Consider the following 23,226-nt stretch of genomic DNA (forward strand, 5'->3'; position numbering starts at 1 on the left):
AGAATTATGGTGCTGGAGTAGACTCTTGGGAGTCCCTTGGACGGCAAGGAGATTAAACCAGTCAATCCTAAAAGAAATCAACCCTGAATATTCACTGGAAGGACTGATGCTGAAGGTGAAGCTCCAATACTTTGGCCACCCGATGTGAAGAGCTGATTCATTGGAAAAGCCTCTGATGCTGGGAAAGATTGAAGGTAAAAGGAGAAGAGGGGTGGCAAAGGATGAGATGGCTAGATAGCAACACTGACTCAATGGATATGAATTTGAGCAAACTCTGGGCAATGGTGAGGGACAGGGAAGCCTGGTGTGCTGCAGTCCATGAGGTGGCAAAGAGTCGTACACAACTTAGTGACTGAACAACAACATACATGTATTTCAGCCATTATAGTTGAAAAATTCCGATGTGTTAGTGCTTCAGAGAGCTGTGCAACCATTACCAAGATATGACTTATAAAAGATTTGTTAGGCCAGAAAGAAGCCCCGTTCCTAAGGAAACCCATTAGTAATCACACACCATCTTTTCCTCTTGCTTTCCTCCATTCCCAGCCCAAGAGAACAACTAACCTATTTTCTGTCTCTATAGGTTCCATTTGTCAACGTTTCATATAAATTCAGTCATACCATGTATGGTATTTTGTGCCTGACAATTTTTTTCTTAGCATTCTATTTTCAAGTTTCTTTCATGTTGTAGCATGTCTCAGACCTTTACTTTTTTGTATGGCCAAATAATATTCCATTGTGTGTGTATTCCATTTTATTTAATCATTCGTCTGGTTCTGGACGTTTGGGATTTTCGTATTTTGGCTACTATTAACAATGCTGCTACATACACACTTCATATGGATATGCTCCCTGGTTGTCAGAGGATAAAGAATCTGCCTGCAATGTGGGAGACCTGGGTTCGACTTCTGGGTTGGGAAGATACCTTGGAGAAGGGAATGGCTACCCACGACAGTAATCTTGCCTGGAGAATTCCATGGAGGAACTCTGGCAGATTATAGTCCATGGGGTCAAAAAGAGTCGGACACAAGTGAGCAAGTCTTGCTCACTTCGTGCTTTCATTTCACCTGACATATGCCTAGGAAGGAAATTGTTGGGCAAATGGCACCTCTATGTTTGGCTTTGGAGGGAAATGCCCTTTGTTTTCCAGAGCAGTTCCACCACTTCACATTCCTACTAGCAATGTATGAGAGTTTCAGTTTCTCCACATCATCTCTAACATTACCATTTTTTTCTTCTTGTAACTTTCTTAGTAGCTATGAAGTCGTAGCTCACTTGTATTTTAATTTGCTTTTCCCTGATGACTAACAATGTAAGCATCTTTTCATCTGTGCATTAACCATCTGTATCTTCTTTGAAGAAATGACTATTCAGGTCCATTGACAAAAGTTTAATTGGGTTATGTATCTCAATTATTAAGATATAAGAGTTCTAATACACCTTAAATACTAATCCCATACCAGTTATGCGATTTTTCAGTATTTTCCAATTCTCTGGGCTCATCTTTCCATTTTCTCTTTTGCAGCACAAGATATTTTAGGTTAGATGAAGTCCAGATTATCTATTCTTTTTTTCTTCTGTTACTTTTGCTTTTGGTTCATAGAAAATATTGCCCAAGCCGAAACCAAGGTTACAAAATTTGTTGCTATATTTTATTTTAAGAGGTTTTAAATTTTTTGTGGTTTTTGTTTGTTTGTTTTTGTTTTGTTTCATTTCTTAGCTCTTGTGTTTAGGTCTGTGATCCATATTCAGTGAATTTTTGCATAGAACATAAGAAAGACATCCAACTCCATCCTTTTGTATGTAGATATACAGTTGAAATTTGTTGAAAAAATTCTTCTAATTAGTTTGCATGGTACCATTGTTGAAAATTAGTTGATCCTAAATGTAAGGGTTTATTTCTAGATTCCCCAATCTGGTCCATTGATCTATATATCCATCCTTATGTTAGTATCACACTGTCTTGATTACACTTTACCATACACTTTACCACTTCACCTTACCATAGGTTTTGAAATTGTTAAGTGTGTGTCCTCCAACTCTGTCCATTTTCAAGTGTGAAAAGTATCTTTCTTGGTAGCACAACTTTACTGAAAGTATTTTTTTCTGTTGGAGTGATCAAGTGTTTTAGATGTTTCTTTCCATGCGTTAGTAGCCGCCTTAGTAATTTCCATCTTGTTCTTATGGTCGAAGCAAATTACTTGGTTTGAATCTTATGCCCCTCAAATTTTTCTATGCTAAGACTTTTAAAAAGGAATTTCTCTTTTGAACGTGGGTTAATTTTGTTTCCAGAGGCTTTTCCAAGACAAAAACAGATTGTGTGGGCTTCTCGGATTCATCTGGGCAAAGATTCAGGATTATAGCTGTTAGCTTTCAACTGGCCCATGTCAGTTGCCACATGTTGGAAGCTGGAGTCCTTTATATGAGAGGAAAGAATGAAAGAAGGTTTACTGAAAGAAAAAGGAGCACTGTAACCAAAAAGAGAAACCTACAAATTGAAGCAATATTTTTAAGCTTCATATTATTAGGCTTTTTTCTTCCAGGGAAGCATTAAGTTTAATTGTTAGAATCATATGATGAGAAGAAATACAGGTTTTGGTGAAAGACTATAATCAACTTATACTGAAGAGGAAGATAGAGGTTCTGATAAAACCTAGAACAGTCACATCACTTTTTAAGGAATACCTCTGATTACTTACTCTGAAGTGATAGCTGTGAAGATAAACAAGAGGCTCATGCAAGATAACTTGACCAAAGCTGTCTGGATAGCAAGTGTCCAAGTCAATACTAAACCCAAGATCCCCTGGTTCCCAAGTCAGATTTCATTAAAAAAATTAACAAATATGGCTTTTATTTTATGAGAAAAATTAATGAGAGAATAGGTAGAAATATCAGGAAACGCTACAACTTGCTGTTACTTTGGCATTCTTACATTTTCTGTATGTAGTACAGCATGACATTAGTGCCCAGTGGAAGTTCATGTTTCAATTTCCTGAAGAAACACGTTGTCTTCTAAACCCAACATTAAGTGTTTACTGCAGTCAAATTCACTGTACACAGGAACTTTGACACAGAGAGAGAACTGCTACTGCTGCTAAGTCACTTCAGTCGTGTCCGACTCTGTGCGACCCCATAGACGGCAGCCCACCCGGCTTCCCCATCCCTGGGATTCTCCAGGCAAGAACACTGGAGTGGGTTGCCATTTCCTTCTCCAATAGAGAGACAACTGCATAAGTATAAACTATGCCTACACTCAGGCCCCAAACGGGCAGCTCTGGCACCTGTGGGACTACAAACAGCTTGGAAACAGGCAGAAGAGTTTCTGAGTAAGAGCATGGAACACTGTATCTTCTTTTTCTGTACTTGTAGCCAAGTTCCTGATTTGTCCTTCTGTAGACACTGGTTCAAGGTCTATAGACAGTGACAGAAGTGGAAGATTCTGTAACTCAATCTGGGTTTAAATGGCTCAGAGACACATCCTTACTGCTTCAAAACTAGAAGAGCTCTCGGAAAACCCTGCTGTACATGTGCACTGTCATTTGTCTTCCCCAAACATATATATCCATTTCCTTATACCAGAAGTTAAAATTTCCTTTTATTAGCACTCTCAGTCTTGAATCATATTGTTTCGGGAAAGGCCGACCTCACCCTATTCCAGACATACAAATGTAATGTACATCTAACTGATCCAGTGTTATGTAACCCCAGTTGATCAATTGGTTCATGAATTTGAAATCTATTAGCAATGGCTAATCAAGAGAATGGTACCTTTATTTTCCCAGCAGACTCAGAATCCTGATGGATGTGAGCTTGGAGCTGCTCCCAGTCTTTTAGAGTTATGAAAAGAGAGACTGAGTGAAGATTATGCCAACAGAGAGAGAAATAGAGGTAAGATGAGAAAGAATGTGTTTTAACATTGTGTTAAAATGTGTTGTCTAAGATTCTAGCCAGACTAGTTTAGGTTGAGATTTTGTCACTTGCAACTGAAAAAGTCTTAATAGATTACTGAATATACTATTTTGACTCCTAGAAGGAAGAGAGAAGGAGAGAGAGGTCTTAGGTCATCTTGAATTAAAAATAATATATATGAGACAGAATTTCTGGCTAAAAATACTTGAAAGAGAAACAACAGTAGACTGAAATGAATTGTCATGGAGTCCCCAAAGTAGATTGTTAGAATAATTGTTCTATGGTTATTTTGAAGAGGGTGAGTTATGAAGAAACATGGCCAATGGTGGCTCCAGTAAGCAAAAAGGAAGGCAAGAAACCAAAGGCAGTCCTTTACCAATGGGCCTTCTAAAGAAAAAAAATATACTTTATACCTCCATTTCTCATAATTTTCCCTTGTTTCATTTAGTTTTAACTTTGCATCTTGCACATTAGTGGAGAAAAAACAAGGAATAAGAATGTAAAGAGGATAAGTAAGATTTTTGCCAATGAACTTAATAAAAAAGGTTAAATTTATTTTTCTGTCATTCAGTCTTCTTGTGCATTGTAGCTTTTGATGGAACAAAAAGACATGCATTTTTCATTTCTTTAAAATAGACAAATTCACTGACTTGCACTTTCCAAGCCTGAAAATACCCCTGAGAAGCTTTTAAAAATGGGAAAGTATCAAAGCCCTCTGTTTTTCTCCTCTTATGAAATTCCACTCAAAGCAGAATGTTGTCACTTCACATTTCATAAGTCCCACTCATGAAGAAACCCCCCAGGAAAAGGGGAAAAAATAGAAGTAAAGTTTGGTAGTAAAATTAGATTAAAACTTGGAAATGTATTTCAGAAAAAGTCTAATATAATCAGCCTTCACAACACTGCTCTTTCAGTCTCTGCTTTTGAGTCAAGTTCTCAGATTGTTGAAATGGATTGCCAAGGAAGCCTAATGACTTGACGGGATCTTACTAGTTTCTCGTTCCATTCTTAAGCTTTTCAATATTGTGTTAGCAAGTTATCCTAGCTTAAGAAGTGCTCCCACACTTCCTACTTGGTCTTCTTAATTCTCCCTCCTACCCTAGGCCACTTGCTTCCTTACATTATGCAGGCTGGGCTGCTTCCTTTCTTGCAGTTATGGTCTCTCCATGTTCTTCCATCTTTCCTCGTGCTTGCATTCAGGTTCCTTTCAATGAGGCAAAATTACTTATTTTTATCAAAGACCTTTTCTGTGTGTACTCAATACGGAGAGGCAGCATAGATGTTAGGAGGAACTACAATGCATGCTGATATAATAAAGAATAAACATGAAAAGTACAGAAAAGATGATTGATGGTGAGAGGAAACATTTGCTTATATCACTGGAAAAATGATGGTAGCTTATCTGACTTGGCTTCCCTGGTGGCTCATATGGTAAATAATCTACCTGCAATGCAGGAGATCCAGGTTCAATCCCCGGGTCGGGAAGATCCCCTGGGGAAAGGAATGGTTACCTGCTCCAGTATTATTGCCTAGAGAATCCCATGGACAGTGGAACCTGGCAGGCTACAGTCCATGGGGTCACAAAGAGTCGGACATGACTGAGTGACTAACACTATCTGATTTAAAGAATCCTTTTCTTCTGATATATATTGACTTTGTTTGAGCTTCCTCAGGCCCTACACAAAGATTCACCTCCTGAGATTACTTAGGGCTCTGAGTAGCCATATGACCCAGTTCTGACCAATGGAATTTTAACAAAGGCAAATCCCTTGACGCTTTGCTCTTTCAGTTCAGTTCAGTCAGTCAATCAGTCATGTCCAAATCTCTGCAAGTCCATGGACCGCAGCACACCAGGCTTCCCATCATCAACCCGTGGAGTTTACTCAAACTCATGTCCATCGAGTTGGTGATGCCATCCAACCATCTCATCCTCTGTCATTCCCTTATCCTCCTGCCTTCAATCTTTCCCAGCATCAGGGTCTTTTCCAATGAATCAACTCTTCCCATCAGGTGGCCAAAGTATTGGAACTTCAGCTCCAGGATCAGTCCTTCCAATGAATATTCAAGACTGATTTCCTTTTGGATGGACTGTTTTGATGTCCTTGCAGTCCAAGGGACTGTCAAGAGTCTTCTCCAACACCACTGTTCAAAAGCATCAATTCTTCAGTGCTCAGCTTTCTTTATAGTCCAACTCTCACATCCATACATGACTACTGGAAAAACCATAGCTTTGACTAGATGGACCTTTGTTGGCAAAGTAAGGTCTCTGGGTTTTAATATTTTATCTAGGTTGATCATAGCTTTTCTTCCAAGGAGCAAGGATCTTTTAATTTCATGGCTGCAGTCACCACCTGCAGTGATTTTGGAGCCGAAAAAATAAAGTCTGTCACTGTTTCCGTTGTTTCACAATCTATTTGCCATGAAGTGATGGGACCAGATGCCATGATCTTAGTTTTCTGAAATTGGAGTTCTAAGCCAGCTTTTTCACTCTCCTCTTTCAGTTTCATCAAGAGGCCCTTTAGTTCTTCTTTGCCTTTTTTCCTTCCTGGTATGAGGATGTGATTCCCAGAATTCAAAAAGTTGTCTTGTGACTTTGAGAAGGAAGCCACAGGATATTGTTGATTGATAGAAACCACCCAGCCTGCTAACCATAAACCATTTGACATATTAGAAAAATAAACTCTATTGACTCTGTATGCCACTGAATATTTTGAGGCATTTAAATATAATCCCATATGTTTCTGTATGTGAATATATGTGCTTTTGCATGTATGTCATACATTATAATCCAAACTAGATTTCCAAGTCAATAATCATTTGCAGCATATCATGTGCTTAGTCACTCAGTCATGTCTGACTCTTTGCAACCCCATAGACTGCAGCTTGCCAAGCTCCTTTGTTCAAGGGGATTCTCCAGGCAAGCATACTGGAGTGAGTTGCCATGCCCTCCTCCAGGGGATCTTCCCACCCCAGCGATCAAACCCAGGTCTCCCGTATTGCAGGCAGATTCTTTACCGACTGAGCCACTGGGAAAGTCCTATGATAAAAATACCATGAAGTGAAGTGAAGTCGCTCAGTCGTGTCCAACTCTTTGCGATCCCATGGGGTGTAGCCTACCAGGCTCCTCTGTCCATGGGATTTTCCAGGCAATAGTACTGGAGTGGATTGCCATTTCCTTCTCCAGGGAATCTTCCCGACCTAGGGATAGAAACCGGGTCTCCCGCATTGTAGACAGGCGCTTTACCGTCTGAGCCACCAGGGAAGTCTGTCAAAACATACCATAGCGTTTCACACAAATGGATACTACACTCATACTTATTTAACCAGTTCCATCTTGCAAATGCTTGGACTGCAGCTTCCCAAACACAGACAATACTATTACTCTGGGGAGATAGAGATATGTATTATTGGGTAGAGTGCTATAGGTTGTCCCAGGGATTAGTGTGGGTGCATTTCTGACATTTAATGGATAAAGGACACCTCCTTAATAAAAGATATTAAACCTCCTGCAATCCACAGGCTAGGCACACAAATGAACAACACCTCTAAAGTGCCAATATTATCCTATTGATAGCCATCAATTTAGGTGATTTTTACTTTTTGAACATCATGAACATTACAAATTAGAAAACAATGTAAATATGCTGTGGTAAAAATTTTGTACAACCAAAATGACAAAATTGTATAAACAATTAAAAATTACCTAGAAGTAAAAATACTGGGTCCAAGTTCAGTCATTTCAGAATTTTAAGATTATGTATATATGTACTTGTGTATATATAATGTTTTAAAAAGTTGTCCTTTAGAAAATCTGTACTAACTTTAGTCCTGAAATTATTATATTTTTAAAATACAAATAAATTTGGCTTTTAACAGTAGTATTTAATTAACATTGTGGTAACCTCTTCTTAAAGTACATCGTCTCTGCCCTCAGGTTTTTGGTCACCCCTGCTACATAAATCAAGAATGAAAGTACCAGGACTTCCCTGGAAGTCCAGTGGTTAAGAATCTGCTTTGCAATGCAGGGGACTCAGGTCCAAAACCTGGTCTGGGAACCAAGATCCCCCATGCCAAAGAGCAATCAAGCCCACTCGCCACAGCTACTGAGTCCAGGCGTCCTAAGGAAGATTCCCCATAATTCACCAAATCCCACATGCTCCTTGAAGGTGGCAGTGAAGCCATGGGGAGCTACTAATCACATTTGTAAAAATTGTTTCCTTCCTTTCTCCTACAAGCAATGAAGTCATTCCCTCAATGATCACAGCAATGAAAAGAGCAGAACAAATATTTGAACACACCTTTTCAGACTACATATTCTACACTCAAGTGACCCCAGAGGAATTTTTTATGATTTTAATCTTAGAGATGAGATGAGAAACCAAGACATTTTTTGTGTGTGAGAGAAAGGAAGGAAGAATGAGCCATCTCAGAAATTTCTGTTATAAAATAAGCTCAAACATACTGCAGATTTCTCAGGGACAAAAATGTCCTGTTAAGTGTTTAACTAATGAATCACAAAGATGATGCTTTGTGGGGTTCCAAAACTAAAAATGTATATTATATAAAATATATGGAATATAAAATGCCTTATTTTTTTTTCAAGGCAAACTTAATTGCATTTTTTAAATACTAAAAAAAAAAAAAATCAACTGAAACTTTAAACAAAGAAAAGTAAAACTTTCCCTTGAAAATAAACTGGTTGCTTACTTTACTTACATATAAGAAAATTATGCCATCAGTTAATCTTTTCTTGTTTCTAGATATTGTTAATTTTGTCTTACGATCTTGGTGGTACTTGATAGTCCAAATAAGTCTCTTATTTCAGGCTAAATAACAACAAATAAAGTTACTCCACTGTCCATGTATTTTTGGTATACTGGTATTTGGGGGGTATATTTTCTTTTTTTTTTTTAATTTTTATTTTTACTTTATTTTACTTTGCAATACTGTATTGGTTTTGCCATACATTGACATGAATCCACCATGGGTGTACATGCCTGCTTGGGGCCTTATATTTTAGATAAGAGATTATGTAACATATAATCGCTTAACCAAGAGATTTCACATCTCTGTGACCTACAGCTAGCAACTCCATTTTAGGGTGTTGAGCACACGTGTAAGTTTGCGTCTGTATATTTGTATATATACTTTATACACACATCAGATAATAAAATACGTACTGTGATGTGTGGCATCCCCACCCTTTAATCGCTAGTGTTTAGGATGGTCCTTGCCCACAGGAGGTCCTCAGCATACCTGCTGAGGGCCCGACCTGGGGGAAGAATGTCAGAACTCTTTTAGACTGGGTGCTTGTCTATCCACACAACACTGAGATCAGTCTTTCTAGGTGATCAATGTAGCTTGCATGACACCACAACATCCTGCTTCCTTTTTATGGATGGGAATACCGATGTTCAGAAAGTTAAATGGTCTTTCCTGGGTCGCATAGCTAATAAACTTCAGAAATAAGATTTGAGTCTAAGTCCTCATTTTCTAAGTTCTGTGCTTTTGTATTTTAAGTTGAGTGTTCTTCCAAGCTACATCACAATTTCTCCAAATTCCCTTGACCCAGAGGGATGATACGGGGAAGGAGGACGGCGTGGGGTTCAGGATGGGGAACACGTGTATACCCGTGGCAGATTCAATCAATACAATATTGTAAAGTAATTAACCTCCAATTAAAATAAATAAATTTAAAAAAATGAATGAGATTTTGGACGCACACAAAAGAATTACTTTAAAAAATAAAATACAACTCATATGCATGAATTTAAGAACACTGAAATAAAAATGAATGTGTGTGTGTGTATGTGTGCATAAGTAATTAATCTCTTATTTCTCACATCAAATTTAGTAACTTTCTTATGAGCACACATACTGTAATTGCGTGGTTACTGTGATACTACATGGTATGAGTGCTAAGTCACTTCAGTCATGTCCGATTCTATGCTACGTTATGGACTGCAGCTCACCAAGCTCCTCTGTCCATGGGATCCTCCAGGCAAGAATACTGGAGTGGATTACCATGCCCTCCTCCAGATACTACAAGGAGTTTTGCATATAACAGTATATATCTCTGAGTTGCTATGTCACATGCAGAAAAGAGCCTGAGATTTAGATAGCATATTGCATTGTGAGAGAATGTTGCAATGGTAAACCTTATATATGAAATACCTTTTAGTGTCACCCTTATTTGGGAATGAAAAGACTAGCTATGTCTTTAGAAGTAAAACTGAGATATTGTGGTTTACTGGGATTCAAAATCAGGAACGCTAACATGGAGTTTCTGGAACTTATATGTCTCCTTGCCTGTATTATCTTTTGTTCTCAACTCATAATTTTGGGGACTACTATATTATTTCCTTTATTTCTAATGTTTTCTGTAAATGGGACAACTTCTAACATTCAAAGCAGAAATTGAGTATAAATCTGTTTCCCCAAACCACTCTTCATTGACCTAAATTCTTCTATTCTGGCTTCTCATCACCAGTTTTTCAGCCTTTCAAATTTTATTTCTGGACTCTACAGCTGACTTAGATACCAGCATCTCAATTTTTTAAACACAAAGTTAGTGCATTTGTCTGCTCTATTTTACCAAGAAACAGTGAAAAAGCATTAAAAGAGGATTAATGAAAGAGAAATTATCCCTATTTAGTGTGGGAAAATAAGAAGAAGGAATAAAAAAATCCAAACTTCTTAAAGGAACTGATTTAACTTGAAACCATTGCAGAAAGCACACGAAGCACTGACCGTGTTTATCTGGTTGTTAAGAGAAATGTGTACCAACCTTGTTTGAGCCCTAAGAATCTCTGAGCTCAATCCAGAAGGAACAGCAACAACAAAGACACAAAAGACATATTTATAGAGATGCACTTTTAAGTGCTTAAAGAAGCGATACAAATATGATATATGATAAGAGTTTGACTTGATATGTCATATGGTATCTGCTGATCTGTAAAATATGGAAAGACACATAACTTTGATTGGGTCTTAAACTGCTTTGTACACCGGACAATATGCCCCATAATCACACCCGCCAAGACCAAAACAGTCACAAATCAGAAAATCCTTGTTTTCCTCCCTGTGAAGAAGGAAAAGAAAAATCCGCAGGCCTTGCCTTGTTCTTGTGTAACCAGCTGTGCTGAGCACACTGAGGTTTTTCCCACGTGACTCTCTCTGAACCATTTCAGTGATGTCTCACCTGGATACTGCATGCAGAGCACGAGTCAGAGCTTCCCCCAGTCTGGAAGGTGGGTGAGCAGTGACTTTCTCTCTGAACCATCTTGATGATGGCACACCTGGATACTACAAGCGGGGCACTGGTCAGAGCTCCCCCCGCCCTGAAGAGAGGTGGGCACTGACTAGGGGGCAGGAAGCCTCTTGCCTTCAGTGGCTCACATTTTGTTGTTTAGTTGTTAAGTCACGCCAGCTCTTTTCAACCCGTGGACTGCAGCCCACCAGACTCCTCTGTCCCTGGGATTTCTCAAGCAGGGATACTGAAATGGGTATTTCCTTTGCCAAGGGATCTTCTTGACCTAGGGATTGAACCCCTGACTCCTGCATTGGCAGGTAGACGCTTTACTGCTGAGCCACCAGCAGAGTCAGGGCAACTCTCCCAACTGTTTGAACACACACCCATTCACTGCACAGACTCTGAGTTCTGTGATTCTCAGTGCTTTAGGCCTTGCCTTTTGAGTATCTTGCAAACCATAGATGCTCGAGTTGTCCTGCGGCATAGCATGCAGAGCATGTGACTTCTATAAGACATGCTGGGTAAATGAAACATCAGTGGATATCCAATAAAATAGTAACTCTACTTTCTCCTTCTATTGAGTCTGGAAGCCCACAATGGCCCATGTGCGGCGATTAAGGCGCTTGCCTGCTGCAACTAAAGATCCCACAAGCCGCAACGAAGACTGGAGATCCTGTATGCTGCGGCTAAGGCCTGGCACAGCCAAACAAATAGACACATAAAAATAAATATAAAAGTTAGCAAGCACGTTTATAATATCCTTGTATTAAAGTGAACTCATACTCAGGTAAGAGAAGCACGGATTCCTTGTCTTCCTCACCACTCCTGTCAGGCACACTGGAACATTTTGGTTTGGGTAGACAGAGTATGGAGTTCCCCCTGTGGCCCAGTGATAAAGAATCTGCCTGCAATGCAGGAGTTGCAGGAGTTGCAGGAGACCTGGGTGCCATCCTTGGGTTGAGAAGACTCCCTGGAGGAGGGCATGGCAACCCACTCCAGTATTCTTGCTGGGAAAATCCCACGGACAGAGGAGGCTGGTGGGCTACAGTCCATAGGGTCACAAAGAGTCGGACACGACTGAAGCAACTGAGCACACACACACACACACACACACAGAGTGCTCCGTAGCCAATAAACCAAATTGAAAGCCTCCTTTATCACAATGGAAATTGCTATGATTAACAATTTGTTCATTCATAATTTGTTTGTTAGAACCAAACCACAGAGGTAAATGTAGTGGCTGAGAACCCAGAAAATGCTGATTATATAGCAAAATGTGGTCATGAAAGATATAACTTAAGACCTGATAAGCTGGGAGGGATTGGGGGCAGGAGGAGAAGGGGACAACAGAGGATGAGATGGCTGGATGGCATCAGACTCGGTGGACATGAGTTTGAGTGAACTCCAGGAGTTGGTGATGGACAGGGAGGCCTGGCATGCTGTGATTCATGGGGTCGCAGAGTCAGACACAACTGAGAGACTGAACTGACTGAACTGAACTGAAGCATTTGAAATGAGAAATTATTTCTGACATTTCCTTTTGTTCCCAATATGTAGTGACCCTACTCAAGGTCTAGAATAACTGACTCCTTCTTCTGGTGGGAAATAACACAGCGTAAGTTCACCTAATGCAGCTGCCTCAACTGGCCCTGTGCCAGATTCCATGCCTGAGCAAGGGGTTGGTCAAAACTCCTTATCTTGAACAACTATAATGACCAAAAGTTATCAAGTATCTTATTTGCCAGCATGAGTTGCCCAATATCTATATCTACATATGCTTTGCTATGCTTAGTTGCTGAGTCATAACCAACTCTTTGCAACCCCATGGATTGTAGCCTGCTAGGCTCCTCTGTCCATGGGGATTCTCCAGGCAAGAATCCTGGAGTGGGTTGCCATGCCCTTCTCCAGGAGATCTTTCCAACCCAGGGATTGATCCCAGGTCTCCTGCATTTCAGGCAGATTCTTTACTGTCTGAACCACCAGGGAAGCCCAAGAATACTTGGACTGGGTAACCTATCCCTTCTCCAAGGCAACTTCCTGACCCAGGAATTGAATTGAGGTCTCCTGCATTGCAGGTGGATTCCTTTTCCTTACGTTACCAGCTGAGCTACCTGGGAACCTCCCATATCTACATATCTATAGCTAAACTCAATTTGTTGTTGTTGTTTAGATAATGTGAATAATATCCATTCATAAATTTGGAAATTTTCTGAGGGTTGAGACTAGACTATATGAGAGATCACTCAACTCTTGAAAGTATAAAACTGTTCTACTGAAGTGAGTGAAATCAATCACTGGGTTTAAATAAATATTAAGTGAAAATATTTTACATAGTAGATCTATTCTAATATTAAGAAAACAGTAGATAATTTAGCACTGGACTTGGGAATTATGATGTAATTAAGAAGATTAATGTTACCTTCAAAGTTCCCATGAAGGCCCAGGCCTCCAAAGATAGAAAATCTATAATCACTAGCCTTTCTCCTTAGATAAGGAAAAATGGACAGCTCAAGAGTATGCAGTGTTTTGATCATTGAATAAAGGCCAGGTTTAGTATAGCAGTGCCCTAGTGAATTGGAAGGCATCTCAGTTTGTAGATTAATAATCTATGTAATCTGATTGAAATCCAAATGAAATATATTTATCTGCATTATATAAGAAGCTAATATGAAATGAAAATTCCATAATGTTGGAAATTGAATTCATAAAAGGAATTCCAAAGCAAGTATATAACCCAAATTAATAGCAATTTAAAATGCTCTGAATCTGCTAGTGCTAAAAATACCCACATCACCCACACTTGAATTCTTGTTGTTGTTACACCATTGCCATTAATTTGTTAACCTATATTGTTGAAAAGCTAAAAAGACAAAGGCCTCTTTGTTTCATTTTTGCCTTGGATAATAACCCAATGCAAAGGTTTACAATAACAGCAACTAACTAATTGAATTTTTCCTCTATATCTGGTTCTATTGTAAATGTTTTACATAAATGAGCTCATTTACTGTTTAAAGTGTCATTATTTTTGTTTTAGAGGGTGGAATACACCAGGGGGCATCCAATAGTGTTGCATCATCAAGTAGGGGCACCCCTTTGCCCTTTTGTCTATGCTTACTTCATTTCTAAGAAAGGAAACTTGATATATACTGTCACTAGGAGAGCATGGTACATTAAGGCCTAATGTATTCCACTGTAAGATAATGCTCATCAGTTGTAACAAGTGGAAGAAGGAAAAAATGACAGGCCATTGGATTTAAATTTGCATTTGCTTGAGATAATTTATCCCAGATAGTAAGGGAAAGGTATGGTCCTATGTCCTTATTCTCAGTCATTTTGGGAACAAAGTAAAAAGACAGGCTTTCTCCTGGAGAGAAAAGTAGTGACCAGATTATGTCCACAGGGTCAGATGGTGAATGATCCTCTCTTGGTCCACTCTTTCAAAGATGATGAGTGAGTAAGTGGGTATGACACTCCAGTTCTGGTCAGGTCTTTGAAATAGTTCAAGGGAGGGGACCCCATTTAAAGAGCTGCAAAAAACAATTGTAGGTAATACCTTTATTAATTAATATTATTTTAGCTATTGAAGTAAAAGGCTTTTGTTGAAAACTCTTTTTGAACATCGCCTTTTGTAAATTTTGAGCTGTTTTCTCACTGCTTTAGAAATAAGCACTTATTTAACATGGCACCTGATGAGGAGTTGGGAGCATCTCCCGATCTTTATAAAAATGTCCCTAAAATGTATATTTAGGTAACAACCAGTGGTTTGTTCCACCAAAAAGCAAACTAATTTCAAACAAACGACACACTCTAATGAACAAAAAATCAAAACGTCTTCCCTAAAACCTGAGGCAATGTGAACTTCCTAGGCTATATTAAAAATGAGGAAAGTGCTTTTGGTTTTTCATCCTTGGTAGGACATTTTTCTGCATATTCTCTCAACAGAGGACACTGTAATAGTCATAGAATATTTCCACCACTACATCCTATAAGTATTCACACAAAAATGTCATCTCTTTCACCTTAGCTTAGTGATGAAATACTTGTTAATAAAAGGAAACCCTACACTTTAACATTTAGAATCTTCCCAGATGACTCAGTAGTAAAGAATCTGCCTGCCAAAGCAGGAGATTCAAGTTCCCTCCCTCAGTCGAGAATATTCCCGGGAGGAGGAAATGACAAGCAACTCCAGTGTTCTTGGAGGATCCCATGGATAGGATAACAGAGTTGGACATGACTGAGTATGCATGCATGCACATTTTAATGATGTTAACACGTTAAAATGACAAAAATTGTAGTAATAACGTCTTGAGTCTTATCCCAACAGACTTCGGGTGCCTATAGAAAAACGAAGAAATGGAGACAATATCTAGCTGGAATAAAGGTGTTTTTTTTGTTTATTTGTTTTGTTTTGCTATAAAAGAGTAAGATAATGTCCAAAGGTAAATATACTGAGAGTCCTTTTTAAACATTCAGCGAGTATGAAATTGAAGGTCCTAGTTTGCAATTGGGTATTTCAGATCTAAAGCCATCAGGTTCTTTTCAAAGCTTAAGTCTGCGGGAGGAAGCTAGTATTGGACCTGGTGCTCAGGCATCTTGCCTACTGTTCCCACACCCAGTGCCTAATGAAAAAGGTTAACTCAACTGTGTCAGAGTTTAGAGAAGAAATTGGACATAAATATTACTTGTTTATCACTTATGAGAAAAGGAACCCAGAGTCTGAACTGTGGGAATTCTGACTCATCTCATCACCTGTTTTCCTAACAGCAATAAGCACTCCAGCTGGAAGTTTAGTATAAATCTTCCAAAATAGTCACTGTCACAATTTAGATTTCTCAAGGAGATAACCCCAAGGCTAAGATTTGAGTTCAAGTTATTTATTGAGGACATGAGACCATGACACACAATTAGGGGAGCTAAGAAAGTGAGATTGAAATGAGAAGGCGGGGGGGAAAGGGTGCATAACCAAGAGAGTATCCATTTTGCACAACTGAAATTCATTCTATTAGGGAATTTGTAGGAGACATAGCTCGGTAAGCCTGAGCTGCTGCTGCTGCTAAGTCGCTTCAGCCATGTCCGACTCTGCGACCCCATAGACGGAAGCCCACCAGACTCCCCCCATCCCTGGGATTCTCCAGGCAAGAACACTAGAGTGGGTTGCCATTTCCATCTCCAGTTAGCCTGAGAGGTGTCCCAACTGACACTGAGGAAGCTGGAGTATTATTCCACTCACCCCTCTCTGTCATTAGTTGGGGTTTGTAGGAACACAGTAAGAGAAAAATAATGCTTGTGGATGGAAACTTTAACTTCAGTTTGAGCTCCCACCCCTCAGTATGCTCTCCAACTCTTCCTATTTTAATATCCTTGTCTATTAATTCTAAATCTATGTCACTTGTACTTTTGTTTTGATTATCTGGCTTATCTTGTGGTTATGGGTGATATTTTCTTACTTTGAATGCCTGCTATTTCTAATTGGGTATCAAATATTTTGATTTTGCCTTTTGGGGAGCTAGATTTCAAAAATTGTTACTAGCATACTTGAACTTCATTCTGGGACACAATTATGTTAATTGGAAATAGTTCAACTTTGATGGAAGAAGAGGTCTTGTTTTTATTAGTATTTATTAGGACGGACACCAGATATGCCCATTCTAAGCCAATTTTTTTTTTCTTTCCCCCAGAATGAGACAAAACCCATCTCTGGGTTCTACCTAACAGTTCATGAATCATAGAGTCTCCAGTCTGGCTGTTGGACAATTCCAGACCCTATATGAATGCCAACCATTGTTCCCACTAATCCTTTCAGGGGATTCTTTTCTCAGCCCTGTGTGATTTCCTCATGTGGAAGGGCTGATCAGTATCAGCTGAACACTCAAGTGGAACACTGCAGAGTTCCAGATGCCTTGCTCTGGTTAACTTTGTGTGGTACGGTTGGATGTGCATTTATCAACTGTCAAAGGCTATTTTCTCTCAGTGATGGATGATTCTTGTGCAGTGACTTTCTTGGTAGTTAGCATGCTTGGAGAATAATGAGCATATCAATAGCTATGGCATTTGGAGCATATATGCCATCGTTATATTTCTTAAAACTTTACAAAAATGATGGGTATCTAGTCCTTCTGCAAACTATACATCTCATCTGCCACCTTCATCCCCAACTCCCTCCTTTTAAAAGAGAGGCTGATTTTCCCTGTTAACCACTTTGTTCTGGTTTGTTTAAAAAAAAACCTACACTTGCTCTGGAAAGCTGTCAGCTGCTTTAAATCTAGTAATAAAAATGTTAAAAGCTACCGTTGGACATCTTCTCTATTTCAGGAATTTTATGAGTTTGATTTAAAAAGGAAAAAAAAATACTAACATTTCTACTTTGTTTTTTCTTCAGTTATAAATGTAAACAATCCTTTTGTGACAAGTGACAACACAAGCTGTGTAAAATGCACTTCTCCACCCCCAAACTCCCCAGCCTCAAGTAAACCAAGCACTCTTACTAAGGATATATTTAGTAGCATTAGCCTTACACTGTTAAATTGTATCTATAACAACAGGGACACAGTCTCAGAGTTCTATGATCAAAGCCTCCTTCTGCAACAAGATCCTTTTTCTCTCTAATGAATGCATCTGATCAACCAAAATGTGTGGAAATGCATGGGAGGCATTTCTACTCTACTTATCTAACCTGGGAATGTTGGTTAGCTTTGGTGAGAGCTTCTGCCTTGATTGAAACAGAGCATATTTTCCCAGAGAGGAGCCATTAAACTTCTAGTTATAGATATTAAATGGAGAAGGAAATGGCAACCCACTCCAGTTTTCTTGCCTAGAAAATCCCATGGACAGAGGACCCTGGCAGGCTATAGTCCATGGGTCTCAAGAGTCAGACACAACTGAGCAACTGAGCAAGCAATAGATATTAAAAAAGATGTGAACCTTGATTTTTGAAGACTTACTCAAGAATTAAAAACAATACAGAAAGTCTTTAATTTCTGTCTAGACTGTAAGAATAGTCCCTGTTAATAATTACTGGGCTAAGCAGGAAAGAAGAGTGATTCTGGAGTATTTAAAAGTTAGAAGAAATGAATAAGAGGAAATGGAAAGAAATTTAAGTGAACAACAAGATCCTCAAAATTTAGATATCCTTAGACCCATGAAAACTCTGTGACATTGCAGATGGTAAGTTTCTTCTTTTTAATATTCCATCCTATGATGATGATTATTGTCTCTTTTTACAAATAAAATACATGAGTTCCCAACAAGACTTGTAAGAATAAGCAATAGGTCCTGATGCTCTTCCTGCCATAACCTGGGTCTTTCAGAAACAAAGGGAAGGGGGCAGGACGCAACCTTTAAGAGAATGACAGAGACATAGGACATAACAGGTTCTCTTTAGAACCAACTGGGTCCAAGATGGTGGAAAATTCAGTTTCCAGTGGACCTCGAGCTTCACTATACACTCACTGTAACACATTAGCATCTAAATGACCCACCTAACCACTGCATGACAGTTCTGGAGTAACCATAAAAGGTCAAGACACTGTGGTCGGGAAATCCCTGCTCCTTCTCCAAAATTACAGGAAAAATCCTCCCACTCATTAGCGTATAAACCTGTCCACCTCATAAAAACTAATCTCATCATCTTTCAAGCTGCTCTCTCCTTCCCAGATGGTCCACACCCTGTCAGAGTGTGTTTCTCTCTAAATAAATCCACTTCCTACCTATCATTTCATTCCCAAATTCTCTTGAGATAAAGCAAGAACCTCAAATTCACTGGCAACATTCCTTGATGATATATCTATTTTCAAAAATACAAAATTTAATATAATAGTTATCACATAATAATCCATGCTAACATGTCTCAAAATCTCTCCCATGAATCATTTTTTGAGATATTTTTTGGAAAAAAAAAAAAAGACTTCACTGGCAAAAAGCATTTTGAATTATCTGAATGCTTGATAATTTTCTCAGAGACCTAAGATGCGCATTATATAGTGAAGAGTTCTGGAGTAAGTCAAACCTGAATTAGTGTTTAATTCTGCCATTCTCAACTGCATTTAATCAAGATCGTATTTTTCCTACAGTGTATAATTTCTAGTATTGAACATACAGGCAATGTTGCTTTAGGTCTTCTCAATAAAACCTTTTATTTTTATTGTTTTCTTACTGTCAGTATTTAATTAAAAACAGCTGGTATTAAGAGGGAGGCATATAGCCTGGGAGGTGTGGCTGGGCTTTAAAGACAATCTTGATCCATTGCATGTTATTCTAAGGGCTGCTATTCTTTGACTCATAATCCTGCTCCAGGACCCCTCCAGCCAGGAAATCTGGGATTTCAGAGCATTAACTTCACTCAGGGATATTCATATCAGTAGCCTGAGAAGTCTCTGGCCCTGAATTATCTCATATGTGCCCCATCCAATTTCTGAATCAAAAAAGTCAAATTTCTCTCTGATAGTAACATTGTGGATTCGAATATGCTTTGTCAGGGAAACTTTGGGAAATTTCATCTTTTCCTTATTTATCCACATAGCCGTATAAGTTTTCAAATTTTAAAAATATAATCTTTTGTGACTCCTAAAATGAGAAAGTATAGTTTCATATTTCAGAGCATGTGGCAAAGAAGGTAATTTATATTCTTAGATTTTTGACTTAAAAAAAAAAAGCTGTATAGAGAAAAGAAATGGGAAAGGAAAAGATAATATAAAAATGATATATTACACCTGAACTTTTGAATTTCAGTGTCTTGCATGGGACTTGTGAGGATTTTATTCAGAGCTGGATATCTTCTCTTACAGGTTCTAAAGCAGCTCAGCCCCAAACTTGTGTTCTTCCTTAAAATACTTTGTCCAAAGCAGAGTATTCTTCCTTAGGGAATACCATTATCACTTAACTAACTGAGCAAGCCAGAGTAGTAAAGCAAATCCTTAAACTTTTTCTTGTACATAAAAAGGTACTAAATTCCTTAACTTGGGCTATGTGGTTTTCCTTTAATTAACAACAGTCTTTTCTGGCCAACAAAAATATCAGGTAGAATGTGAAGACTTGAGAGGGGATGAGAACCATAAGGAAGTATATGTAGGCAGAGAAGGTAAGAAAAAGGAAAGGAAAGAAAGAAAAGGAAAAATACTTAAGTACTGATCCTGGAGGCATTCTATTTTTTAAAGATTTGAAAATTAGAGCAGAAAGATAAGCCATTAATATGGGGGGAAAACAAGCAGAAGTAGAATCATGGAAAAGAGGAAAAGAATATTTCAGGTAAGTAGTGATGACCAACTATACCAAATACTAGTAAGTCAAATACTGTACATTTGTAAGGTTTATTAGTGTGAGGCTATTGGTGACTTTAATATCTATTAGAGAAGATTGATGGTAATTAAAGCATGGGAATGAGTTCAAGAGAAAAATGGATATTAGAAATGTGGAAATGGGTAGTAAGTAGAGCTAACATCTTTTAAATCTTTGCTGATAAAGGCTGATGACTGATGGGGGATACGAGAGTGAGGTCTACTGAACAGATAAAAGAATCAGCCTTGAATAGGACGAGTGACCTTCCCTCCATAGTATCAAAGGGGGAGGCAGAAGTTATGAATATTTACATATGCAATCTAATAGAGGTGATGATAGAAGCTTATGCTAGTTTCTTCTAATTTCTTTTATTATCTTCATTAAATATGAATCATAGCCATCCGGGTATGTGGAAAGAAACAAGGTGATGATGAAGGTTTAAAAATTACTCATAGGGTTCCTAAATCTTCATTTGGCATTCACTTTTGCCCCCAATTAAAGCCTTTAATATAAGTTTTTAATTAAATTGAGAATAGTACTAGGTAGCTTAAAACTCTCAAGGGCGCCCCTTCATTCCTTAAATAATACCTATATTTAAGTTGCTTACCAGCCCCTTAATGGACTGGCTCCTTCCTCTCTAGCATCAAGTCATCTCCTCTCTTATGCTCATCCTTGTTTCAAGCCAGATTGCCCTTGGGATGGGATAGGTTCCTTCTTGTTATCAAGACTTTTGACATGTTATTTCCTATGCCTTGAAAGCCTCAGTCTTGCCTAATTAATCTACTCATCCTTTTCATCTCAATTCAAAAGTTAATTGCTCAGGTTGTTGTTGTTCAGTTGCTAAGTCCCGTCCAGCTGTTTGTGTCCTCATGGACTGCAGCACACCAGGCTTCACTGTCCTTCACTGTCTCCTGGAGTTTGCTGCAACTCGTGTCCATCGAGTTGGTGATGCCATTCCACCATCTCATCTTTGTCATCCCCTACTCCTTCTGCCCTAAGTCTTTCCCAGCATCAAGATCCTTTACAGTGAGTTGGCTCTTTGCATCAGGTGGCCAAAGTATTGGAGCTTCAGCTTCAGCATGGATCCTTCCAATGAGTGTTCAGGACTGATTTCCTTTAGGAGTGTCTGGTTTGATCTCCTTGCTATCCAAGGGACTCTCAAGAGTATTCTTCAGCACTACAATTCAAAAGTATCAATTCTTCAGCGTTCAGCCTTCTTTATGGTCCAACTCTCACATCTGGACATGACTACTGAAAAAAGCCATAGCTTTGACTATGCTTCCTCAGGTCATTTACTTCTTAACCAACACCGCTACCTTTCCACTCCTAAGAGAAGACTAGATGCATCTGTTATATTCGATGTTAGGTATTTTGTTTCTTACCATAGGCTGTTATAGCTGATAATTATTTTCTCAAGAAGTGTCTGTCTCCTCCTGTGGTTTCTAAGGGAGCACTGTGATGTGAGTTGCACTCCATCTTGAGGTGTCTGGCTTGGAGAGTGCTTTGTGATTACCCTTACTGACCTCACCTATCTGAAGGAAGCTTGACTATCAGCTCAACTTCTGCACTTCCACCAGTTTTATTCACTCCTGGGAAACAATTTCAATCAGGCAGCTCAGGCTGGGGAAAGAGGCTATTATAAGAATGATAGTCTGCCTATAGATTCCACAAGACTTTCTATAGATGTATTTTCCGTCTTCCTGGTTAAGCATCACTATCCAGGTAGTGAAAAGCTTCAGACAAATGAAGAAACTGTCTTTGTACAGCTTTGTTAGTAATACAGTTCTCTTCATCGCCATTCTTAGCAGTACTTCTACCTTTTCCAAATAAAGTGGAAAGTGAAAAAGCAAAGCAAAACAAAATTTACGATACTATATCCATTCATCTAATTATCTCATCCTATAAATATAGGGGAGTAATTGTAGTTCTGTAGTAATAAACCATATTACTTCTTATTAAAAGTTATCTTTGGATAATTGTTTAAATCAGAAAGCATAAATAGTGACACTAGGCTTATAAGGTATATCTAAATGCATTGAAAGAAGGTTAAATTGGACTTGCAAACTCACAAAAAATAAGAGCAAACATTGATGGAGCACTTCAGCACTATATGAGCCATGAAATTCCAGATGCTCAATCTGGTTTTAGAAAAGGCAGAGGAATCAGAGGTCAAATTGCCAACATCTGCTGGATCATCAAAAAAGCAAAAGAGTTCCAGAGAAACATCTATTTCTGCTTTATTGACTATGCCAAAGCCTTTGACTATGTGGATCACAATAAACTGTGGAAAATTCTGAAAGAGATGGGCATGCCAGACCACCTGACTTACCTCTTGAGAAACTTGTATGCAGGTCAGGAAGCAACAGTTAGAACTGGACATGAAACAACAGACTGGTTCCAAATAGGAAAAGAAGTACATCAAGGCTATATATTGTCACCCTGCTTATTTAACTTCTATGCAGAGTACATCATGAGAAACGCTGGGCTGGAAGAAGCACAAGGTGGAATCAAGATTGCCGGGAGAAATATCAATAACCTCAGATATGCAGATGACACCACCCTTATGGCAGAAAGTGATGAATAACTAAAGAGCCTCTTGATGAAAGTGAAAGAGGAGAGTGAAAAAGTTGGCTTAAAGCTCAACATTCAGAAAACAAAGATCATGGCATCCGGTCCAATCACTTCATGACAAATACGTGGGGAATCAATGGAAACAGTGGCTGACTTTATTTTTCTGGGCTCCAAAATTACTGCAGATGGTGATTGCAGCCATGAAATTAAAAGATGCTTAC

The sequence above is a fragment of the Capricornis sumatraensis genome, chromosome 2, assembly GCF_032405125.1.
Source record: "Capricornis sumatraensis isolate serow.1 chromosome 2, serow.2, whole genome shotgun sequence".
NCBI lineage: Eukaryota > Metazoa > Chordata > Mammalia > Artiodactyla > Bovidae > Capricornis > Capricornis sumatraensis.